We start from the raw sequence: 24,207 nt of genomic DNA on the forward strand, positions 1-24,207 counted from the left end.
TACACTGCCAGAAGTGATGGTCACGACAATTGTACCTCTATCTGCTTCAACACACTTCTCAGGGGAAGTTTGGAGATGTAGAGGATTTATCAATCAAAGTTGCATGCACTTTTCTCTGCAGCCTATGCCAAGACCACCTATATCTTGTCTTATCTGGATGGAAGAGCATTGGCTTGGGCCTCTCTGCTGTGGGAGCATGATGACCCTATCCTGCATGATCTTACTGGGTTCCTTGAGCTGTTCAGATCAGTATTTGATGACCCTGCCCGGTACACGACTGCAGGATCTACGTTGGTTTAACTGAAGCAAGGTAATAAACCTTTGCCAGACTTCGCCATAGAATTCAAGATGCTGGCATCAGAATTACATTGGGACCCTAAATGCCTGAAGACCCTCTTCTTTGAAGGACTGAACTCCGGTTGAAAGATGAGCTAGCAGCTCGTGAGATGCCTTAGACCTTGGCAGAACTAATGAAGTTGACCACAAGGACTGATCGCCGACTTTGTGACAAGGTTCAAGAGACCAATACTCCCAGAAGACCACTTCATGGAGAAACTCAAGTTAAGTCCACACCCAGGCCTACTCTCTCTGTTCCAGTTGCTGGGGAAGAAGAACCAATGCAATTAGACTGCAGTCACTTAACCTCAAAAGAGAGAAGAACACGAAAGAGATTGGGACTATGCATGTATTGTGGACAAGCTGGTCATGCTGTACAAACATGCCCTATATGTCCTGGAAACTGGCAGACCTAAGTCCTGTGGGAGGACTCTTCTTAGGTCTAACTACACCCTCTCCTCCACTGTCTCTTCCTGTATCCTTAATCTGCAGACCCCTAGAATACCAGACACTTGTCTTAGTGGACTCTGGGGCAGGAGGAAATTTTATTTTGAAGCATCTAGTGGAACACTTGCGGATCCCCAGCACTTCCATGACGTTTCCACTACTCCTATCTTCTATTCATGGGGAGCCTTACCGGGCAAAGTAACCTTGCTCACCGAACCAGTGAACTTACATACCAGTGCTCTTCATACAGAGACTATTTCTTTCTTTGTGCTAGAGAAGACCATGCACCCTTTAGTACTGGGGCTACCGTGGCTGCAGAAGCATATGCCTCAATTCAACTGGGCCACTCTGGATCTTTCACGTTGGGGCCCAGATTGCCATGGTAAATGTCTGATGGAGGTCTCTCTAATACCCTGCATGCCAACTACCCTGTTGATGCCTGGGTTGCCGCCTCAATATCCATCTTTTCAAGATGTATTTTCCAAAGAACATAAGAACATGCCATACTGGATCAGACCAAGGGTCCATCGAGCCCAGCATCCTGTCTCCAACAGTAGCCAATCCAGGCCATAAGAACCTGGCAAGTACCCAAAAACTAAGTCTATTCCATGTTACCGTTGCTAATGGCAGTGGCTATTCTCTAAGTGAACTTAATAGCAGGTAATGGACTTCTCCTCCAAGAACCTGTCCAATTCTTTTTTAAACACAGCTATACTAACTGCACTAACCACATCCTCTGGCAACAAATTCCAGAGTTTAATTGTGCATTGAGTAAAAAAGAACTTCCTCCAATTAGTTTTAAATGTGCCACATGCTAACTTCATGGAGTGCCCCCTAGTCTTTCTATTATCCGAAAGAGTAAATAGCCGATTCACATCTACCCGTTCTAGACCTTTCATGATTTTAAACACCTCTATCATATCCACAGACACCTCTACCAAGCCACAGACGTACTACCTCCACACAGATCCTACGACTGCACCATCAATTTAAAGCCTAACACTGAACCACCCAAAGGAAGGGTCTACCCTCTCTCTGTAGTAGAGAATAAAGCTATGTCAGAGTACATACAGGAGAATCTTCAGAAAGGTTTCATAAGACCCTCCAAGTCTCCTGTCTGTGCAGGCTTCTTCTTTGTGGGGAAGAAAGATGGAACATTACGTCCATGCATTGATTACAGAGGTCTAAACGAGATCACTGTGAAAGACTGCTATCCCTTACCACTTATCTTGGAGCTATTCAATAGACTACAGGGAGCCAAGATATTCTCCAAGCTTGATCTTAAAGGAGACTATAACCTATTCGCATATGCTCTAGCGATGAATGGAAGACGGCTTTTAATACCCAGGATGGGCACTTTGAATATCTGGTGATGTCCTTCGGTCTGTGCAAAGCCCCGGCTGTCTTCCAAAACATGATGAATGACATTCTGCGTGATCTACTCTACAAATGTGACATTGTGTACTTAGACGACATCTTCATATTTTCCCAGGACTTGAATACCCATGTGGAAGATGCCAAAAGAGTGCTGCTAAGACTTTGCGAGAACCGCTTGTACACCAAGTTGTGTAAATGCGAATTCCACAAGCAATCTGTGCCTTTCTTAGGGTACATTGTTTCAAATAAAGGCTTCCAGATGGATACACAGAAGCTTGAGAGCATTCAAAAATGGACACAACCCACTTGTCTAAAAGCTCTTAGACGATTTTTGGGATTTACCAACTACTATTTATTTTTTTTATTTCAGATTTTTATATACCGACATTCTCAATACAAGTATCGAATCAGGTCGGTTTACAAAGAACAAAACTGTCGCAATAAAGGCGTTACATTAAACAGCGTTTCTTAACATATGAGTAACATATAACATATCATATAAAAAAATAAATAATACAAATTAAATATTACATAGACTATAATAATAATAATATTATTATTATTATTATTATATTATTATTATTATTATTATTATTATTATTAACTACTACAGAACATTCATCAAGAATTAATCTTCACTAACTGTTCCACTAACAGCAATGACTAAGAAAGGTGCCAACATCACCAATTGGTCTACGGAAGCTGAGACAGCATTTCAGAAACTGAAAGACGCCTTCTCAAGTAAGCCATGCCTCTGCCTTCCGGATCCGACATGACCCTTCATTGTGGAAATTGATGCCCCAGATGTAGGCGTAGGGGCCGTGCTAAGCCAGTCCAATGACTCTAAAATCTTGCATCCATGTTCCTTTTTCTCCCGACGCTTCTCGCCAGTGGAGAAGAACTACGGCATTGGGGATAAAGAACTACTGGCAATAAAGGTGGCGTTCGAAGAGTGGCGCCCCTGGCTTGAAGGTGCACAAAATCAGATCACCATTTTCATGGATCACAAAAATCTGGAATACCTCCGTCACGCTCAGCGCCTAAACCATAGGCAGGCGAGATGATCCCTGTTCTTCAACAGATTTGACTTTGTGCTGAAATATAGCCCTGGGGATAAGAACTTCAGAGCAGATGCCCTATCTCGCTCATTTCTCTCTGAAGATGTACCTGATGAACCCCAGCATATCATTGACCCGAAGAGAGTTATCCTGTCAGCCACACATCCGGTACCTGCAGGCAAGACCATTGTACCCGGTAACCTAAGGAAGAAACTGTTAGCATGGGCTCACGATTCGAAACTGGCTAGACATCCTGGTCAACTGTTACAACTACCGGCCGCGGCAAGCCGCGACCGGGACCGACTACGTACCCCAGGACCCGGATGGACCTTCGTCGATGAGACTGGCATCTAGGATCCCTTCTACAGCAGCTGCCGCTGCTGTCTCAAGATGGCCGCGCGTTCCTCCCCGCGCGGCTAAGCTCCGCCCCTTGATGCTTGCTAAGGGCCGCGTGGGCGGCCTGGCCTGAAAATTAAAGAGACACACACAGGAAGTGCTCAGAGCCCTTCCTGCTGCTTCTGATTTGCTGGAGACTATTTAAGGCAAGGTCTGAGCCCTCAGACCTTGCCTTGGCTTCTTGGCTCTTGCGTTTGTCCCTGTTCCTGGTTGCTGCTTGTTCCCTTGGTGCTTGATTCCTGGACCGGCTCACATTTCCCCTGGCTCTCGACTCCTGGCTTGGCTACGGTACTCTCTGGCATCTGATTCCCGGACTGGCTGAGGATTCTTCTGGCTCTTGACCCCTGGACCGGCTGCGGATACTTCTGGCTCTCGGCCCCTGGACCGGCTGCGGATATTTCTGGCTCTCGACCCCTGGACTGGCTGTGGATCTCTCTGGCACTCGACCCCTGGACCACCTGCGGGACTTTCTGTCTGACTACGGAAGCTCCCTGGTTATTGATCATTGGACTGTTGGCAGTATCTCTAGCCCCAGGGTCCTGTCTGGACTTAGAAGGGATCCTCGGGGTTGGCTCTTCGACCAGCTGAAGGCATCAGCTATCGCTTACGTGACCCGCTGGATGCACCAGCTATCTGGACTACACGACCGGCAGGAGGCGCCTGCATCCAGATCTTCTTCAATCCTACCTGCCACCCCGAGGACCGGCCTCGCCAACCAACGGTGGCCTAAACAGACATCGCCGGACCAAGGATCCACTCCTCTGGGCATAACAGTAAGCCAAGGCCATGGATCTGGCAGAGGCCTCAGCTTTATGTGCCATCCCAGGCCTGGCCCAGAAAATCATGGAGCAACAGAGTATGCTCGAATCCATGGCCGCCTCCATGGAGCAGCTCAATGCTCGGCTAGATGCCGTAGTGGCTAACCAACCCAGCATGTCAGCCACAGCCCCACCAGTCGCCTCTGTTCCACTCCCAGCACAGAGCAGCCTCCGTCCAGTCCTTCCACTTCCTGCACCACCACGATACGCCGGAGATCCCCGTCTCTGCCTGGGGTTCCTGGATCAGTGCACAATGCACTTTCGACTACAATCACCCGTCTTTCCAGACGACGTCACCAAAACCACATACATTCTGTCCTTGTTGGAAGGCAAAGCCCTTACCTGGGCCTCCCCATTATGGCAGCGATCGGATCCAGTATTGCAGAACTATTCTCAGTTTATTGAACTGTTTCGGACTACCTTCGAGGAACCTGGAAAACAAGCAGCTGCCGCCACAGATTTACTTCATCTCCGTCAAGGAGGACGTTCTCTCACGGACTATAATATCGATTTCCGTACATTAGCCAACGAATTCCATTGGGAAGAGAACGTTCTCTGGACCATTTATCTCGAAGGATTAACTACAAAGATCAAAGATGTGCTGGCCGCTCGAGAACTACCTTCTTCCCTAAATGGTACCATTGAATTAGCCACCAGGATCGACCGTCGGCTGCAAGAAAGAGCACGAGAGGGTGGTAACTGGAGGAGACGCCTTGCTGTATCCTAGGTCCCTCCATCCACCACTACGACTCCTTGTGAAACCCCCACCGGTGAAGGTCCAAGGGAGGAACCTATGCAGCTTGGAAGAGGTCCGTTGTCACCTGAGGAGCGTTTGAGACGGCGCAGATCTGGTCTTTGCTTGTACTGTGGCGGTTCCAGGCATCGTTTAGCAACTTGCCCCATTCGTCCGGGAAACTTCAAAGCCTAGGAACTTTGGGGAGCGTTGCCCTAGGCCTTTCATCTCCTAAACCCCCACTCACACTACTGGTAACTCTTCGTATGAATGGATTGGAGTTTACCACTCTGGCGTTGGTGGATTCAGGAGCCGGAGGAGATTTCATCCTGCAAGAACTTGTGGATAAGAACATAAGAACATAAGAAAATGCCATACTGGGTCAGACCAAGGGTCCATCAAGCCCAGCATCCTGTTTCCAACAGTGGCCAATCCAGGCCATAAGAACCTGGCAAGTACCCAAAAACTAAGTCTATTCCATGTAACCATTGCTAATGGCAGTGGCTTCTCCTCCAAGAACTTATCCAATCCTTTTTTAAACACAGCTATACTAACTGCACGAACCACATTCTCTGGCAACAAATTCCAGAGTTTAATTGTGCGTCGAGTAAAAAAGAACTTTCTCCGATTAGTTTTAAATGTGCCCCATGCTAACTTCATGGAGTGCCCCCTAGTCTTTCTACTATCCGAAAGAGTAAATAACCGATTCACATCTACCCGTTCTAGACCTCTCATGATTTTAAACACCTCTATCATATCCCCCCCCTCAGTCGTCTCTTCTCCAAGCTGAAAAGTCCTAACCTCTTTAGTCTTTCCTCATAGGGGAGTTGTTCCATTCCCCTTATCATTTTGGTAGCCCTTCTCTGTACCTTCTCCATCGCAATTATATCTTTTTTGAGATGCGGCGACCAGAATTGTACACAGTATTCAAGGTGCGGTCTCACCATGGAGCGATACAGAGGCTTTATGACATTTTCCGTTTTATTCACCATTCCTTTTCTAATAATTCCCAACATTCTGTTTGCTTTTTTGACTGCCGCAGCACACTGCACCGATGATTTCAATGTGTTATCCACTATGACACCTAGATCTCTTTCTTGGGTTGTAGCACCTAATATGGAACCCAACATTGTGTAATTATAGCATGGGTTATTTTTTCCTATATGCATCACCTTGCACTTATCCACATTAAATTTCATCTGCCATTTGGATGCCCAATTTTCCAGTCTCACAAGGTCTTCCTGCAATTTATCACAATCTGCTTGTGATTTAACTACTCTGAACAATTTTGTGTCATCTGCAAATTTGATTATCTCACTCGTCGTATTTCTTTCCAGATCATTTATAAATATATTGAACAGTAAGGGTCTCAATACAGATCCCTGAGGCACTCCACTGTCCACTCCCTTCCACTGAGAAAATTGCCCATTCAATCCTACTCTCTGTTTCCTGTCTTTTAGCCAGTTTGTAATCTACGAAAGGACATCGCCACCTATCCCATGACTTTTTACTTTTCCTAGAAGCCTCTCATGAGGAACTTTGTCAAACACCTTCTGAAAATCCAAGTATACTATATCTACCGGTTCACCTTTATCCACATGTTTATTAACTCCTTCAAATTCCAGTCCGACCTTGTCAAAAACCCCTAGTCATCTCCTCCATCCACAGGGAACCTTTACCTGGAAGGATTACACATCATACGGAACCCCTGGACTGTTATATTCCACCAGATCATTTAGAACAAATTACTTTCTACGTCCTCGAGAGAGCCATTCATCCTGTGGTGTTGGGCATACCTTGGCTGCAACGACATAACCCCCAATTCGATTGGGCCTCTTTACGTCTGACTCAATGGGGATCTGAATGTTCTGAGACGTGTTTGAAGGGCACAGATTCTGCTTCCAATTACATCTGTGCCTCGACTTTGAAGGAATTACCCACTCCTTACAAACAATTTGCAGACGTATTCTCCAAGAAAGCGGCTGATGTCTTGCCACCCCATCGTGCATTTGACTGCGCTATAAAGTTGGTCCCTGGCTCTACACCCCTGCGTGGTCGAGTTTACCCTTTGTCTGCTGCTGAGACTCGAGCTATGTCTGAATATATTCAGGACAATTTACAAAAAGGATTTATCCGGCGATCCACCTCGCCTGCGGGGGCTGGGTTTTTCTTTGTGGAGAAAAAGGACGGGACGTTGCACTCATGCATCGACTATCGAGGACTCAATGCTATTACCATCAAGGATCGATATCCCTTGCCTCTCATTGCAGAATTATTTGATCGTTTACAAGGAGCTCAAATTTTTTCCAAGTTGGATCTCCGTGGTGCTTATAATTTAGTACGAATCCAAGAAGGGGACGAATGGAAGACTGCACTCAACACCAGAGATGGACATTATGAGTATTTAGTAATGCCGTTTGGTTTAACCAATGCTCCTGCGGTCTTTCAAAATTTTGTTAATCAAATCTTTAGAGACCTGTTGTATATCTGCGTTGTGGTATATCTTGACGACATTTTGATTTTTTCTAAAGACCTACTAACTCATCGCCAACACGTACTACAAGTATTACGACGACTCAGGGACCACCGGTTGTACGCCAAACTGCAGAAATGAGTCTTTGAAACAGAGTCTTTGCCATTCCTGGGTTACATTATTTCTAAACAAGGTTTCCAAATGGATCCAACAAAAATAAAAAGCATACAAGAGTGGTCCCAACCGAAGGGTCTAAAGGCGTTGCAGAGATTTCTCGGATTTGCCAATTATTACTGACATTTCATTAAGGACTTTTCCAAATTATCCGCACCACTCACCGCACTTCCACGTAAAGGAGCTAATATCACCAATTGGTCCACTACAGCAGAGGAAGCATTCCAAGCTCTCAAGAACTCCTTCTTACAACAACCCTGTCTCCGCCACCCTGACCCTAGACGCCCATTTATTGTTGAAGTCGATGCATCCACCGAGGGGGTAGGAGCAGTGTTAAGCCAGTATGATGCTAAAGGTACGTCTCACCCCTGTTCCTACTTTTCAAGAAAATTTTCTTCTGCTGAACGTAACTATGCTATTGGTGACAAAGAATTATTGGCCATTAAACTCGCCTTGGAAGAATGGCGACAATGGCTGGAGGGGGCCCAGCACAGAATCACTATCTTTACAGATCACAAGAACCTGATTTATTTATAGCAAGCCCAGCGTCTTAACCCGTGTCAAGCTCGTTGGGCATTATTTTTTTCACGTTTTGGTTTCGAACTCCAGTATCGACCAGCAAGCAAGAATATTAAGGCAGATGCGTTATCCCGTTCCTTTGTCTGCGAGGATGGAGAAGAAGCTTTGCAGAATATCATCGATCCAGCCCGTATCATCCTTGCTACTACTTTTTCTGATCCAATCGGTAAGACCATGGTTCCCAGCGGACTTCGTAACAGGGTACTGAAATGGGGACATGATTCCCAATTCGCTGGATATCCGGGACGTAAACGGACAAAGGACCTCCTTCAACGATTCTACTGGTGGCCGGGGATGTGCAAAGACATTTGTGCGCACGTAGATTCCTGTCCTGTTTGTGCCCAACATAAGAATCCTGTGGGGAGACCATGGGACAGCTACAAACCATTGCCGGTGCCAACCAAACCTTGGACTCACATCTCCACCGACTTTGTGGTGGATTTACCTGCTTCTGAAGGACAACACTGTTATCTGGGTGGTGATTGATCGTGTTCTGTCTCCAAAATGGCTCATTTACACCCCTACCCACACTCCCCTCTGCTCCTCGTTTGGCCCAACTGTTTATGTCACATATATTCCGGCTTCATGGCCTACCTCTGCACATTACATCTGACCGAGGTTCCCAATTCACAGCCCGATACTGGCGGAATCTCTGTGCTAAATTTCACATTGCATTAGACTTCACTACCGCCTTCCATCCGCAAGCCAATGGTCAAGTAGAACGAACCAACCGAGCTCTCAAACAGTTCTTACGGTCTTATGTTAATGCACGACAGGACGATTGGGCGGCTTTGTTGCCGTGGGCGGAATTTTCGCATAACTTCCACACTTGTACTTCGACTGGGTCTTTTCCGTTTCAAGTTGTCTTTGGCTATCAACCCACACCGCCGGTGCCTCTATCTCTGACAGTTCCCTCTCCGGCAGCTCAGCTCACTGCCACACAGTCCAAGCAATTATGGACCCACACTCAACACATGCTACATAAAACAGCACAAACGGCTAAGAGGTTTGCGGATAGACATCGGAGACCGGCTCCACAATTCCATCCAGGAGATAAGGTGTGGCTTAGCCCAGAAATATTGTTTGAAGGTCCCCTCTATGAGGTTGGCTCCCAGGTATATTGGCCCTGACCCTGTGACCAAACAGATAGGTCCCGTAACCTATCAAACTATGCTTACCTGCCTCCCTTCGCATCCACAATGTTTTCATGTGTCTCTATTGAAACTTTTGCTCCTCAAATGGCCATCTCGGAAGGTTCCTGTGTCACCACATGTACAGTTGGAGGAAGACACGACGTATCAAGTTCGGGAGGTTTCTCGATGTTCAGAGACTAGGCCGCAGATTGGGAGTACCTCCTGGCGTGGGAAGGATTCCGGGCCAGAGGAGAACTCCTGGGAACCTGCTACTACATCCTGGACAAGGATCTTCCTCAAGAATTTTCATAACGACCACCCGTAAAAACCCAAGCCTTCTAGGGGGAGGCCTAAAGGAGGGGGTACTGTTACAACTACCGGCCGCGACAAGCCGAGACCGGGACCGACTACGTACCCCAGGACTCGGATGGACCTTCGTCGATGAGACCGGCATCTAGGATCCCTTCTACAGCAGCTGCCGCTGCTGTCCCAAGGTGGCCGCGCGTTCCTCCCCGCGCAGCTAAGCTCCGCCCCCTGATGCTTGCTAAGGGCTGCACGGGCGGCCTGGCCTGAAAATTAAAGAGACACACACAGGAAGTGCTCAGAGCCCTTCCTGCTGCTTCTGATTTGCTGGAGACTATTTAAGGCAAGGTCTGAGCCCTCAGACCTTGCCTTGGCTTCTTGGCTCTTGCGTTTGTCCCTGTTCCTGGTTGCTGCTTGTTCCCTTGGTGCTTGATTCCTGGACCGGCTGACGTTTCCCCTGGCTCTCGACTCCTGGCTTGGCTACAGTACTCTCTGGCATCTGATTCCCGGACTGGCTGAGGATTCTTCTGGCTCTCGACCCCTGGACCGGCTGCGGATACTTCTGGCTCTCGACCCCTGGACCGGCTGTGGATCTCTCTGGCACTCGACCCCTGGACCTGCTGCGGGACTTTCTGTCTGACTACGGAAGCTCCCTGGTTATTGATCATTGGACTGTTGGCAGTATCTCTAGCCCCAGGGTCCTGTCTGGACTTAGAAGGGATCCTCGGGGTTGGCCCTTCGACCAGCTGAAGGTGTCAGCTATCACTTACATGACCCGCTGGAGGCGCCAGCTATCTGGACCACATGACCGGCAGGAGGCGCCTGCATCCAGATCTTCTTCAATCCTACCTGCCACCCCGAGGACCGGCCTCGCCAACCGATAGTGGCCTAAACAGACATCGCCGGACCAAGGATCCACTCCTCCGGGCATAACATCAACGAAGAACTCTGGCTAAACTACAGAAGTACTATTGGTTGCCCACCATGAAGGAAGACATGTTCGCCTATGTGGCTTCTTGTTCCAATTGTGCCAGACAGAAACCTCTGCCCGGACGTCCTTTGGGGCTTGCTTCATCCCTTGCCAGTACCAGATGAGCCCTGGACTCACATTGCTACAGACTTTGTGGTAGTCTTACCACTTTCTGGAGGTAACAATACCATCTGGGTTACAGTGGATCATTTCTCAAAGATGGCTCACTTCGTGGCTCTCCCTGCTTGCCCTCATCCATGGAGCTTGCAAGACTTTTCATCACCCACATCTTTCGCCTACATGGCATGCCAAAGCACATCATCTCTGACAGAGGAGCTCAATTTACAGCAAAGTTCTGGAAAGCTTTGTGTAAGAAATTTGACATCTCTCTCGACTTCACCTCTGCATACCATCCTCAATTGAATGGCAGGACTGAGAGAATGAATAGAACACTCAAGCAGTTCCTTCGAGCCTATGTTGGTTCACTTCAAAATGACTGGGCTGAACTGTTGCCCTGGGCTGAATTCGCCATCAACTCTCATCCAGCAACATCAACTGGATCTACACCATTTGAAGTGGTTTACGGACGACTACCTTAACCATCCTTACCTCTTCCACTTTCAGTGTCGTCCCCTGCAGCTTAATCTACTGCCAAAGATATCCAACTACTGTGGAATAAGACTAAAGAGATGCTCCTAAAAGCAGGAGAAAGAGCAAAGAAAGGCTATGATGCTCACCACTGCAAGGCTCCTGAATTCCAGCCTGGTGACAAAGTCTGGCTGTCTACTAAACATCTAAGACTAAAGCTACCATCAGCTCAGTTGCTCCATGCCTTTTCGGACCCTTTACTATCCTCCGACAACTGGGTACTCTCATGTACAGTCTGAAACTTTCACTAGCGATGAAGATTCATAATGCTTTCCATGTCTCGCTACTGAAACCGCTAGTCCTTAGTGAGTTTTTCACCAAGACACCTGAACCTACACCTATTGATGCAGAAGAAGACATCGAGTACAAGGTTGATGCCATCCTTGATGTGAGAAAGAGAGGCAGAGTTTGGGAATACCTCCTGTCATAGATAGAAACATAGAAACATAGAAATGAAGGCCCATCCAGTCTGCCCAGCAAGCCATGCACTCTTTTTTTCTCATACTTGTTACGCCTGGCTTTTAGTACCCCTTAGTTCCATTTCCCCTCCACCCTACCACCAATGTAGAGCAGTGCCGGAACCACATCCAAGTGAATATCTAGCTTAATTAGGGGTAGTAACCTCTAGGGATGTGAATCGTTTTTGAATGATTAAAATTATCGTCAGATAATTTTAAAATCGTCCAAAATCGTTAGAGTGCACGATACAATACAAATGCCTCCGATTTATCGTCAGGGGCATTTGTATTGTATCGTTAAATAGGGCACGGGAATTATTTGGGGGACGGCAGGAAAACCGGCACACCAAAACAACTCCTAATCCCACCCCGACCCTTTAAACCAATTCCTTACCCTCCCCCACCCTCCCAAAGCCCCCCAAAATGTTAAGTTACCTGGTGGTCCAGTGGGGGGGGGGTGGTCCCGGCGCGATCTCCTGCTCTCGGGCCATCGGCGCCATTTTGGCTGCCACTAATTAAAATGGCGCCGATGGCCCGATAAAAAAAAAAACCCACCCAACCCTTTAAATCGACCCCCCCTATCGACCCCCCCAAAATAGGGGCTGATGAGTAAAGATGGCCGGCGCCATCTTTAAAGATGGTGCCGGCCATCCAGTGCTCCTACCATGTGACAGGGGCCGGCCAATGGCACAGATACCCTGTCACATGGTAAGGGCAAATGGGCATCGGCACCAAATGGGCATCGGCACCATTTTTATTTTAGAACAGCTGATGCATGGGAACGGGAAATCTCTTCCCGAGGCCCCCCTGGATCTCTCCTCTCCCCGATGCCCCCCTGGATCTCTCCCTGAGGCCCCCGAGGCCCCCCTGGACCACCAGGTAATTTTAAAAGGTTTTGGGGGGGTCGGGAGGGGGGGGTTGATTTAAAGGGTCGGGTGGGTTTTTTTTTTTAGCGGCGCGGGCCTCCCTAAAAAAGAAATTAGCGATGTGAATTGGAATCGGAAATGATTCCAATTCACATATCTTAACGATCAGATTCCCCCCCCCCCCCCCCAGCCAAATCTGATCGTTAAGACGATCTGGCACACGATTCACATCTCTAGTAACCGCAGCAATAAGCAGGCTACACCCATGCCTTTGTCCACTCAGACTATGTAATTCAGACCTTGTTGGTTGTTGTCCATATACAGATCCTCTTTTCCACATTCCCCCCTGCCACTGAAGCAGAGAGCTATGCTGGAAATGTATTGAAAGTAAAGTATCGGCTTATTTGGTTTTGGGGAAGTAAACCGCCGTAACAAGCAAGCTACACCTCACTTTTTTGTGAATGCAAATCCTTTTTTTTTTCTTCCACATTTCCTCTTGCTGTTGAAGCCTAGAGCAATGATGGAGTCCCATTAACCGTGTGTATGTCCATTGAACAAGGGTATTATCTCCAGGTAGTAGCCCTCATTCTCGCGAGCCACATTAACAATCAACAAATATTGAACAAGCCTAATAATTGGCAATACCTATAGCCTATGTCCTCACCGGTAATTTTACATACTCTTACCCACCCCTCTGCTTTTTTTTTTTTGGAGATGGCAGCCCTCCATCCTTCCGCTCCGTGAAGGTGGAACACCGACCACTGGCATCCCACTCCGTGAATGCCTCTGTGGCTACTGCCACTCCGTGCAGTGTTCTGCCACCTCCTCCCACCCCTGGCCTTGTGGGCCCCGGTTATTGATCCTTGCGTCCGCTACTTTTTGTGGCTGTGACAACTCCCCTCCCCCCACAACAAGACCTTTAATTTGGGCTTCAAGGGCTGCTGCTTCTCCATTTTACTGCAACAGGTGTAAGGCGATCTCTAGCTCAGCCTTTCTGCGCACTTCGGCGGCGGCTGTGGCGGCAGCTGTGGCAGCAGCGGCTTCCTGTTGTTCTTCTATTCTGAGCCCTTCTATCTTGAGGGCTGCTGCTTGTTCAGCATACTGTATGCGAGTCACCCCCTCTTCATTCACGTCCTCTAGACTTGATGGATCCACAGTGTTTATCCCATGCCCCTTTGAAGTCCTTCACAGTTTGGGTCTTCACCACTTCCTCCGTAACGGCATTCCAGGCATCCACCACTCTCTCCGTGAAGAAATACTTCCTGACATTGGTTCTTAGTCTTCCTCCCTGGAGCCTCAGCTCGTGACCTCTGGTTCTGCTGATTTCTTTCTGACGGAAAAGATTTGTCGTTGTCTTTGGATCGTTAAAGCCTTTCAAGTATCTGAAAGTCTGAATCATATCACCCCTGCTCCTCCTTTCTTCCAGGGTGTACATATTTAGATTCTTCAATCTCTCCTCGTATGTCATTCGATGAAGACCCTCCACCTTTTTGGTCGCCCTTCTCTGGACTGCCTCCATCTTGTCTCTGTCTCTTCGGAGATACGGTCTCCAGAACTGAACACAGTATTCCAGGTGAGGCCTCACCAAGGACCTGTACAAGGGGATAATCACTTCCCTTTTCTTACTCGATATTCCTCTCTCAATGCAGCCCAGCATTCTTCTGGCTTTAGCTATCGCCTTGTCATATTGTTTCGCCGACTTCTGATCATTAGACACTATCACCCCAAGGTCTCTCTCCTGCTCCGTGCACATTAGCCCTTCTCCCCCCATCGAATACAGTTCATTCAAATTTCCACTCCCCATATGCATGACTCTGTACTTCTTGGCATTGAATCTCAGCTGCCATATCTTCGACCACTCTTCCAGCTTCCTTAAATCCCGTCTCATTCTCTCCACTCCTTCCGGCGTGTCTACTCTGTTGCAGATCTTAGTGTCATCCGCAAAAAGACAAACCTTACCTTCTATCCCATCCGCAATGTCGCTCACAAAGATATTGAACAGGACAGGTCCCAACACCGATCCCTGTGGTACACCGCTTAAAAACGCTCTCTCTTCAGAGAGAGTTCCATTTACCATCACACATTGTCTTCTGTCCGTCAACCAGTTTGCAATCCAGGCCACCACCTCGGCACTCACTCCTAAGCTTTTTATTTTATTCACCAGTCTCCTGTGCGGGACCGTATCAAAAGCTTTGCTGAAATCCAAGTAGATGACATCGAGTGCTCTTCCTTGATCCAATTCCTTGGTTACCCAGTCAAAAAAGTCAATCAGATTTGGGATCAGATCTTCCCCTGGTGAATCCATGCTGCCTCTGGTCCAGCAATTCTCCTGACTGTAGATAGTTCACTATTCTCTCTTTCAACAGTGACTCCATTACTTTTCCCACCACCGAAGTGAGGCTAACCGGTCTGTAGTTACCAGCCTCTTCTCTGTTCCCACTCTTGTGAAGCGGGACCACCACCGCTCTTCTCCAATCACTCGGCACTAGGGATGTGAATCGTGTCCTCGATCGTCTTAACGATCGATTTCGGCTGGGAGGGGGAGGGAATCGTATTGTTGCCGTTTGGGGGGGTAAAATATCGTGAACAATCGTGAAAAATCGTGAAAAATCTAAAAATCTAAAAATCGCAAAACCGGCACATTAAAACCCCCTAAAACCCACCCCCGACCCTTTAAATTAAATCCCCCACCCTCCCGAACCCCCCCCCAAATGACTTAAATAACCTGCGGGTCCAGCGGCGGTCCGGAAACGGCAGCGGTCCGGAACGGGCTCCTGCTCCTGAATCTTGTTGTCTTCAGCCGGCGCCATTTTCCAAAATGGCGCCGAAAATGGCGGCGGCCATAGACGAACACGATTGGACGGCAGGAGGTCTTCCGGACCCCCGCTGGACTTTTGGCAAGTCTCGTGGGGGTCAGGAGGCCCCCCCCAAGCTGGCCAAATGTTCCTGGAGGTCCAGCGGGGGTCAGGGAGCGATTTCCCGCCGCGAATCGTTTCCGTACGGAAAATGGCGCCGGCAGGAGATCGACTGCAGGAGGTCGTTCAGCGAGGGTTCCGGCGCCTCGCTGAACAACCTCCTGCAGTCGATCTCCTGCCGGCGCCATTTTCCGTACGAAAACGATTCGCGGCGGGAAATCGCTCCCTGACCCCCGCTGGACCTCCAGGAAACTTTGGCCAGCTTGTGGGGGGCCTCCTGACCCCACGAGACTTGCCAAAAGTCCAGCGGGGGTCCGGAAGGACCTCCTGCCGTCCAATCGTGTTCGTCTATGGCCGCCGCCATTTTCGGCGCCATTTTGGAAAATGGCGCCGGCGGAAGACAACAAGATCCGGGAGCAGGAGCCCGTCCGGGCCGCTGCCGTTCCGGACCGCCGCTGGACCCGCAGGTTATTTAAGTCATTTGGGGGGGGTTCGGGAGGGTGGGGGATTTAATTTAAAGGGTCGGGGTGGGTTTTAGTGGGTTTTAGTGTGCCGGCTCACGATTCTAACGATTTATAACGATAAATCGTTAGAATCTCTATTGTATTGTGTTCCATAACGGTTTTAAGACGATATTAAAATTATCGGACGATAATTTTAATCGTCCTAAAACGATTCACATCCCTACTCGGCACCACTCCCTTTTCTAGGGAACTATTGAACAGGTCACACAGCGGACCCGCTAGCACATCTCTGAGCTCCCTCAGTATCCTGGGATGAACCTCATCAGGCCCCATGGCTTTGTCCACTTTCAGTTTCTCCAGCTCTTCCCATACATTTTCTACTGTAAATGGAGTTACATCTACTCCACTCTCCTCCAGTTTCTTGTTAACTAGAGACGGTCGTTCTCCAGGGTCCTCCTTAGTGAACACAGAACAGAAGTATTCATTTAATATTTCTGCCATTTCTTCATCTCTCTCCACACATTGATTCTTTCCACCTTTCAATTTCACTATACCACTTTGAACTTTTCTCTTTTCACTGATGTATCTGAAAAATGTTTTGTCACCTCTCTTTATCTCCTTGGCAATCCTCTCTTCCGCTTGACTTTTTGCCGTCTTGATTAATTTCTTCGTCTCCCTCAGTTCTACCAGATATTCTTCTTTGTGCTCCTCCCTTTGGGATCTTTTATATTTCTTGAACGCTGTTCTTTTTAGCATTTATTTTGTCAGCCACCTCCTTTGAGAACCAGATAGGTTTCTTTTGTCTTTTGCTTTTCTTTACTTTTCTAACATATAGATTAGTTGCCTTGGTAATTGCTCTTTTTAGATTGGTCCACTGTTGATCCACATCCTCTCTCGTTCTCCCAGCCTTTTAGTTCTTCCTCCAGGTACTTTCCCATTTCATCAAAGTCCGTGTTTTGAAACTGGGAGGGTTATGGACCTGAAGAAAACTCTTGGGAACCTTGGCTAATATCATGCATAAAGAGATGCTTCAGCAATACCACAGATCACATCCTCAAAAACCAAGACCACGTAGGAGGTCTGGAGGGGGCCCTATGAAGTGGGGTACTGTTGCATCCGTTGGTCTCAGACGGCTGCAACCTTTGTGCCTCACCTTTCTCTCTGCTCTCCCCGCTAGCCTCGGGAAGATGCTACCAATGCGTCTGCATGCCACTCTCTCCGGCGTCCCCGGAACGCAATGGCAAAGCCTCATGCCATGATTCTCCTGAGGGCCTCCTAGGGTGCAGGCAGGCATGGCCACCCACGTCTTTATCCACGTCAGGTGGGAACCTCGTGGGCATTCCCTCAAGTGACATCATGTCCATCCGGCTATTTAGCCTGCCCTTCGTTGCTAGCTAATCGAGTTAGCAAGGATCGTGAATGGATTGGAAAGCCTCCAATCTGAGCTACTCTGCCGCTTCCTTGCTGCCGCTGGAAGTTCTCTCTGCCCTTCGGGGGTATTTCTCTAACTTGGGTACCCGCTCCTTGGGACCCTTTGCTTTCTTCAGGTGCTTATCTGGGATCAGGTGCTCACTCCTCGAGGGCCTGCTCTCCCTGGCTCCGTGCCTGTATACAACTGCTTCTGCCTGCTGGGATCTCCACATATACAGCTAACCAACTTAGTGAGTAATCTAACATTGTCAGTCTGTCTCATCTACAGCTCTGCTGCACTGGGAACCTGCATCCAGATCTCCCCATACTATCTCTGTGAAAAGGGTCTCCTCTGTCAAGGGCCCCTGACTGCTACCTCTGGATCACCTCACTACTACCACCTCTGGTGGTGTATCTCAGCTGTATAATAAAAATCAAATCTCTGTGTTTGTGTGTCTCGAGTCTAGCCTAGTACTGTGGTTCCTCATGGGGCGCCTTCCCTTGGGTGTGGTCATCTCCACAGTACCCAAATACCTCAAAACCATAACAGTTTTCTCTAAGCAAGCAGCTGATGTTCTTGCACCACACAGAGAGTTCGATTGTGCCATAAATCTGAAGCCAAATTCAGAACCTCCCAATGGAAGAGTTTACCCTCTTTCAGTAGCTGAGACCAAAGCTATGTCTACCTACATACAAGAAAATCTACAAAAGGGATTTATTAGACCTTCCAAATCTCCTGCTGCTTCAGGCTTCTTTTTTGTAGGGAAGAAGGATGGCACCTTACGCCCCTGCATCGACTACAGGGTCTGAATGAGATTACCATCAAGGACAGGTACCCCATGCCCTTAATATCTTAACTGTTTGATAGACTCCAAGGGGCCAAAATATTCTCCAAATTGGACCTAAAAGGAGCTTACAACTTGGTGTGTATTCAAGAAGGAGACGAATGGAAGACTGCTTTTAACACCCGTGATGGACACTTTGAATACCTCGTCATGCCCTTCGGTTTAAGTAATGCACCTGCAGTCTTTCAAAATATGATGAACAACATCTTACGGGACTTTTTGTATCAATGCGTAGTAGTATATCTCAATGATATACTGATCTTTTCTCAGGATCTGCAAAGTCATCAAGGAGATGTTAAGAAAGTCTTAAGACGCCTGTGTGAGTACCAACTTTACACAAAGCTTGAGAAGTGCGAATTTCACAAAGAAGCTGTACCCTTCCTGGGATACATTGTTTCTAAGAATGGTTTTCAAATGGACCCCAAGAAACTTGAGAGTATCCGGGACTGGCCTTAACCCACAGGCCTGAAGGCATTGCGTCGCTTCTTGGGATTCACCAATTACTACCGATCCTTTATTAAAAACTACTCATCATTGACAGTCCCTCTAACTGCTATGACCAAGAAGAGAGCCAACCCTGCCATTTGGTCTCCAGAAGCCATCTCAGCCTTCCTGACGCTCAAAGAGGCTTTTCAAAAGAAGCCGTGTCTCTTACCCCTGCCACCCTGACTTACACCGTCCTTTCATCGTGGAGGTCGACGCATCCGACATTGGTGTGGGGGCGATTCTAAGTCAGTACAGTGAATCCAATGTGCTCCATCCTTGCTCCTTCTTTTCTAGGTGATTCTCGACTGCTGAGAGAAACTATGGGATATGATATAAGGAGCTTCTCACGATCAAGCTGGCTTTTGAAGAGTGGCATCCCTGGCTAGAAGGCGCACAACAACAAATAGTAGTATATACCGATCACAAGAATCTAGAGTACCTTTGACATGCTCAACGACTCAACCACCATCAAGCAAGATGGTCTCTGTTTTTCTACAGATTTGACTTCCTTCTGAAATACTGTCCAGGAGAGAAGAAAACTCAGACTGATGCCCTATCATGCTCCTTCTCACCTCAGGATGTGCCGGATGAAGCCTGTCATATCGATCCCGAAAGAGTGGCTCTCGCAGCCACCTACATGGTATCTGCCGGGAAGACGGTGGTGGCCTGAAGTTTAAGAAAAAGACTGTTGAAATGGGCACACAATTTCCATCTGGCAGACCATCCAGGACAGAGTCGCACCTTAGCAATGTTGTAAAGATACTATTGGTGGTCAACAATGAAGAAGGACGTACAAGCGTACATGAGTTCCTGTGCTGTCTCTGCCAAGCAAAAGCCACCACCCAGGCGTCTTTGGGGCCTATTAAGGTCTCTACCATCACTGGCTGAACCATGGACCCATATTGTTACCAATTTCGTAGTGGACCTGCCATCATCCATCGGCAATAACACCATATGGGTTTCGGTCAACCGTTTCTCTAAAATGGCACACTTTGTAGCATTACCAGGATTACCCTCTGCTACTGAGTTAGCAAAACTCTTCATTAAACACATCTTCCGTCTTCATGGGATGCCTAAACATATCCTATCTGCAATTTACTGCAACGTTTTGGAGAGCATTATGTAAAAAATTTGACATTGCCTTGGACTTAACCTCTGCCTACCATCCTCAGTCTAACGGTCAGACTGAGAGGATGAATAGGATGCTGAAACAATTTCTGCGATCTTATGTCAACTCTAGACAGAATGACTGGGCTGAATTACTGCCTTGGGCAGAATTTGCCATCAATTCACATCCTGCTTCTTCAACGGGGTCTTCCCCTTTCCAGCTTGTCTACGGGAGACAACCATTACCTCTGATGCCAAATCCATTGTCAGTAGACTCTCCTGCTGCCCAGGCTACCACAGCAGAATTATCTCAACTTTGGAGACAGATGAAGGAGCTCCTCCTTAAAGCAGGACAAAAAGCAAAGAGAACCTATGATGCTCATCATCAAAAGGCACCACAGTTTCAGCCTGGAGAAAAGGTTTGGTTAAGCACCAAGTACCTCCGATTTAAGTTTCTTTCTGCAAGATTTGCTCTTCGCTTTGTGGGACCTTTCGCCATCCTTCGGTGATTAGGAAATCTAACATACAGTCTAAAACTGCCTCCATCAATGAAGATACATAATGCATTTCATGTATCTCTACTAAAGCCAGTGATACTCTCCGAGTTCTGCAGGAAAGAACCAGAGCCTACCAGCCTGGATACAGAAGATGACATTGAATATGCCGTAGACAACATCCTTGATGTACGTAAAAGAGGCAAGACATGGGAGTACCTCATCTCTTGGGAGAACTATGGTCCAGAGGAAAACTCCTGGGAACCACTGGCCAATATTACAGACAAGGAGATGGTATATCAGTTCCACCTGGCACACCCACACAAGCCCACAGCACCTGAAAGAGGTCTTGAAGGGGGCCCTTTGAAGGGGGTACTGTTGTGTCTGTTGATCGCAGACGGTTGTGACTGCTCTGCCTTACCTCTTTTTCTCCCCTTTCACTCTCTTTGGGCAAGATGGCTACCTCCGGTGCCAAGTGCCGAGGGCCTCGGCATTTCCAAACCAGCATGGGCATTCCCATCTGCCATGCTCACAACCGTGGCCTCCTAGGGTGTGAGCGCGCACATCTCCTACGCTCAAATACACGTCATGGCTGGAACCTCAGGGGCAGTCCCACCACATGACATTAGTACCTCCAGGTATATCTATTCTCCGCCTCCACTACCACCTTGAGTTAGCAAAGACTTCGCTTCACTACTCTGACTGCTCTAAGCTGAACGCTTAGACACCACTTTCATTCTAAGGGCCTCGCTCCAGTAAGAAGCTCTAGACACCCGCTCCTCGGGGGTCTCTCGCTTCCAACTTCCCTTCCCTCGTTGGGAGTATTTCTCTCTATTCTACTTTTCAGGATATTGGACCATTGGGTACCCGCTCCTTGAGGGCCTATCTACCTTATATCCTGCACCATGGACCTTTGGTCCCACCATTCTACCACCAGGAAGATGCCTTCATTCTGTGAGTACCTCTACGATCTGATGCTCCAACTGCACCCACCAGCCACGGTGTTACCCGCACTGCGGGCTCCTGCCTATCATGAACATCTGGATGAGACTATACTTCTGAGCCTGTTGAACGTACTTGCACTTCGTGGATCAGTGCCTTACCTTCCTGCTTTCACTATCTATCTATAGCAGTACAATAAAGACTCTATCCATATTGTGTCTGCTATCTGTGTCAGCCTATCACAGTGGTTCCCCATGGGGCTTCTCCCCTTGGGTAGAGTCATCTCCATTGTGACCAAGGGTCCACAATGCCACAAACAGAACACCCGTGTCCCCCCCACACACTTTTCAAGTTAACCTTTCATGTTTAAGTAGAAAAGGGCAATGTGCAAACCAATTGTTCTTGATTATTCTTTCTTTGGAGTTAAATAAGTCAGTCTCAATGATAGCAGAGTGCCCATTGCAAAGCTTTTGGGGCTGGATTTTAAGAGGTATGCATGGGCGTACATTTGTGTGTGCAACCCGGTGCACACAAATGTAAGCCCGATTTTATAACATGCAGGCGCAGCCACGCGCATTTTATAAAATCCGGGGTCAGTGCGCACAAGGGGGTGCACACTTGTGCACCTTGCACGCGCCGAGCTCTAGGGGAGCCCCGATGGCTTTCCCTGTTCTCAAAATCAGAGCGGCCTTGGAAGGAACTTTCCTTCCGCCCCCCAACTTACCTTCCCTTCCCCTCCCTAACCCGCCCCCCCAGCCCTACCTAACCCCCCCCCTAACCTTTATTGCATAAGTTGCGCCTGCCTCTTGGCAGGCGTAGGTTGCGTGCACCGGCCAAATGCCGGCATGCGAACCCCTGGCACGGCCGCTGTGCTGAAGGCCTCGGTTCCGCCCATGACTCGGCCAGCCCTGCCCCTTTACAAAGCCCCGGGACATACGCGCGTCCCAGGGCTTGTGCACGTCGCCAGGCTTATGCAAAATAGGCTCAGCGTGCGTAGGGCTTTTAAAATCTTCCCCTTTATATACATGACTATGGGATCCCCAGACATAGGCATTGATAGAAACATTGGCCAATGTCTAAAACTTTTGGTCGTTTTTAAAGGGTAATGATTGGCACATTGCTTTTATTGTATTCCCTTGAATAATAGTTTAAATGTATAAAGAGCTTCTGACAATAGTGGTATTGGATAAGTTTGTTTTGTGCCTTGCCCCATTATGTTATTTGTATATTTTCTTTCACAGTTTGAGTTCCAGTATCAGAGTTATAACATATAGGGCTGATATACCAAAGGGTGCTCCCATTTTGTGTTTTCGGGAACATACAAAAGTCACAAGATTAAGAGGTCAATTTTTGATTGGAGGTTTCCCTTTAAATATCTCATGGCATGCTGGTGCCAGTAGGAATCTTTACCCTATCTACTTTGCAAAGTAGATTTTTTTACAATTTTCTAAGAAGGATATACAAAAAATGATGTTTTCAATTGTTTTGTGCACAAATGCAATGCCTATATGGCCAATGCCCTGTCAGATCAATGGCTCCCAGATGTGGTGCTACACATGATAAATCAACTGTACAGCACATTCTTGAATATTCTTATCTCTGAAAAAGGCTATGATTGATTTTTCTTGTAAAGGCATATGCAGAAAGAGTAATCTCTAATATTTCAAAATAATTCTTTTGATTAGCATAATATCCCATGGGGAAAAGCATAAGCAATGCAATAATCTAACAATCTATGTCAAAAGCACTTCCATATTTATATTGTAAGCTTTCTTATAAGTATTACAAACATATTTCTGAAGATAATCTCTTACAGTAAGCCATGCCGTGATATGCTATATTAAATTTATCTTTTTTCACTATACAAACATTGTAACATCATTAACTGGTGCAATGGAATATTTACTCTGAATGACCTTGAATAGTAGGCATTAGACCTATGTAATGGATTCCTGACCTTTGGTTTCCTATACAATTTGATATGACATTGGTTGTATTTTATGTAAACCCACATATATAAATATGGAACTTTATCTCTATTAAACAACATCTTGCAATGAAAATGAATACAACAACCATTAATACAACAGCAACATTTAGTAAATACTGAATATCCATTGGACCATGCCGAGGAATACAAATGTCATCAATGTATCTTATTAAGTACGTGATTCACCCCGCATAATGAAGATAACTTCCAAATGGGCGCACATGTTCGTTAGCACGAGCTGAGGGATATGGTAATTTTATAACATACAAGCATATACGTATGTATGTTATAAGACAGCTTGGCAAGAAAACATGTGTGCACCCAATTTTGCAAATAGGCTCACACAGTTGTACAATCAGGTTTGATCCGTGCAAGTGGGGGAATTTTATAACGGGGTGTGTTCACACCATGACCAGTTTTACCAGTTCATCTACCAGTTTTCCAAGTCTAGAGCTAGGTCTTCGAATTCCCCCTGGTTCTTTAGTCTGCACTCCCCCTAGGTACCCTAGACCCCTCAAACCATTCACAGATGCCTGTTTTGTTTTTTGAAAAAATGTACACCTCCTCCATAGCAGAAGTAAACCTACATGGCACTGGACCTGGGGACGCACAAAGACAAGTAGGTACTTTTGCGCACAACTCTTGGTCCCGCCCTGGAATGCCCACACCGATGCCCTGCCCACACCACACCCCTTTTTCATTCGAAGTGAGATATTCATGTATTGGGAGATTGGGCACATGTAGGTGTCTCTTAAATTCAGGTGGTCACGACCATGTCCTACATG

Source organism: Rhinatrema bivittatum, chromosome 7 (genome assembly GCF_901001135.1).
Source record: "Rhinatrema bivittatum chromosome 7, aRhiBiv1.1, whole genome shotgun sequence".
Taxonomy (NCBI): domain Eukaryota; kingdom Metazoa; phylum Chordata; class Amphibia; order Gymnophiona; family Rhinatrematidae; genus Rhinatrema; species Rhinatrema bivittatum.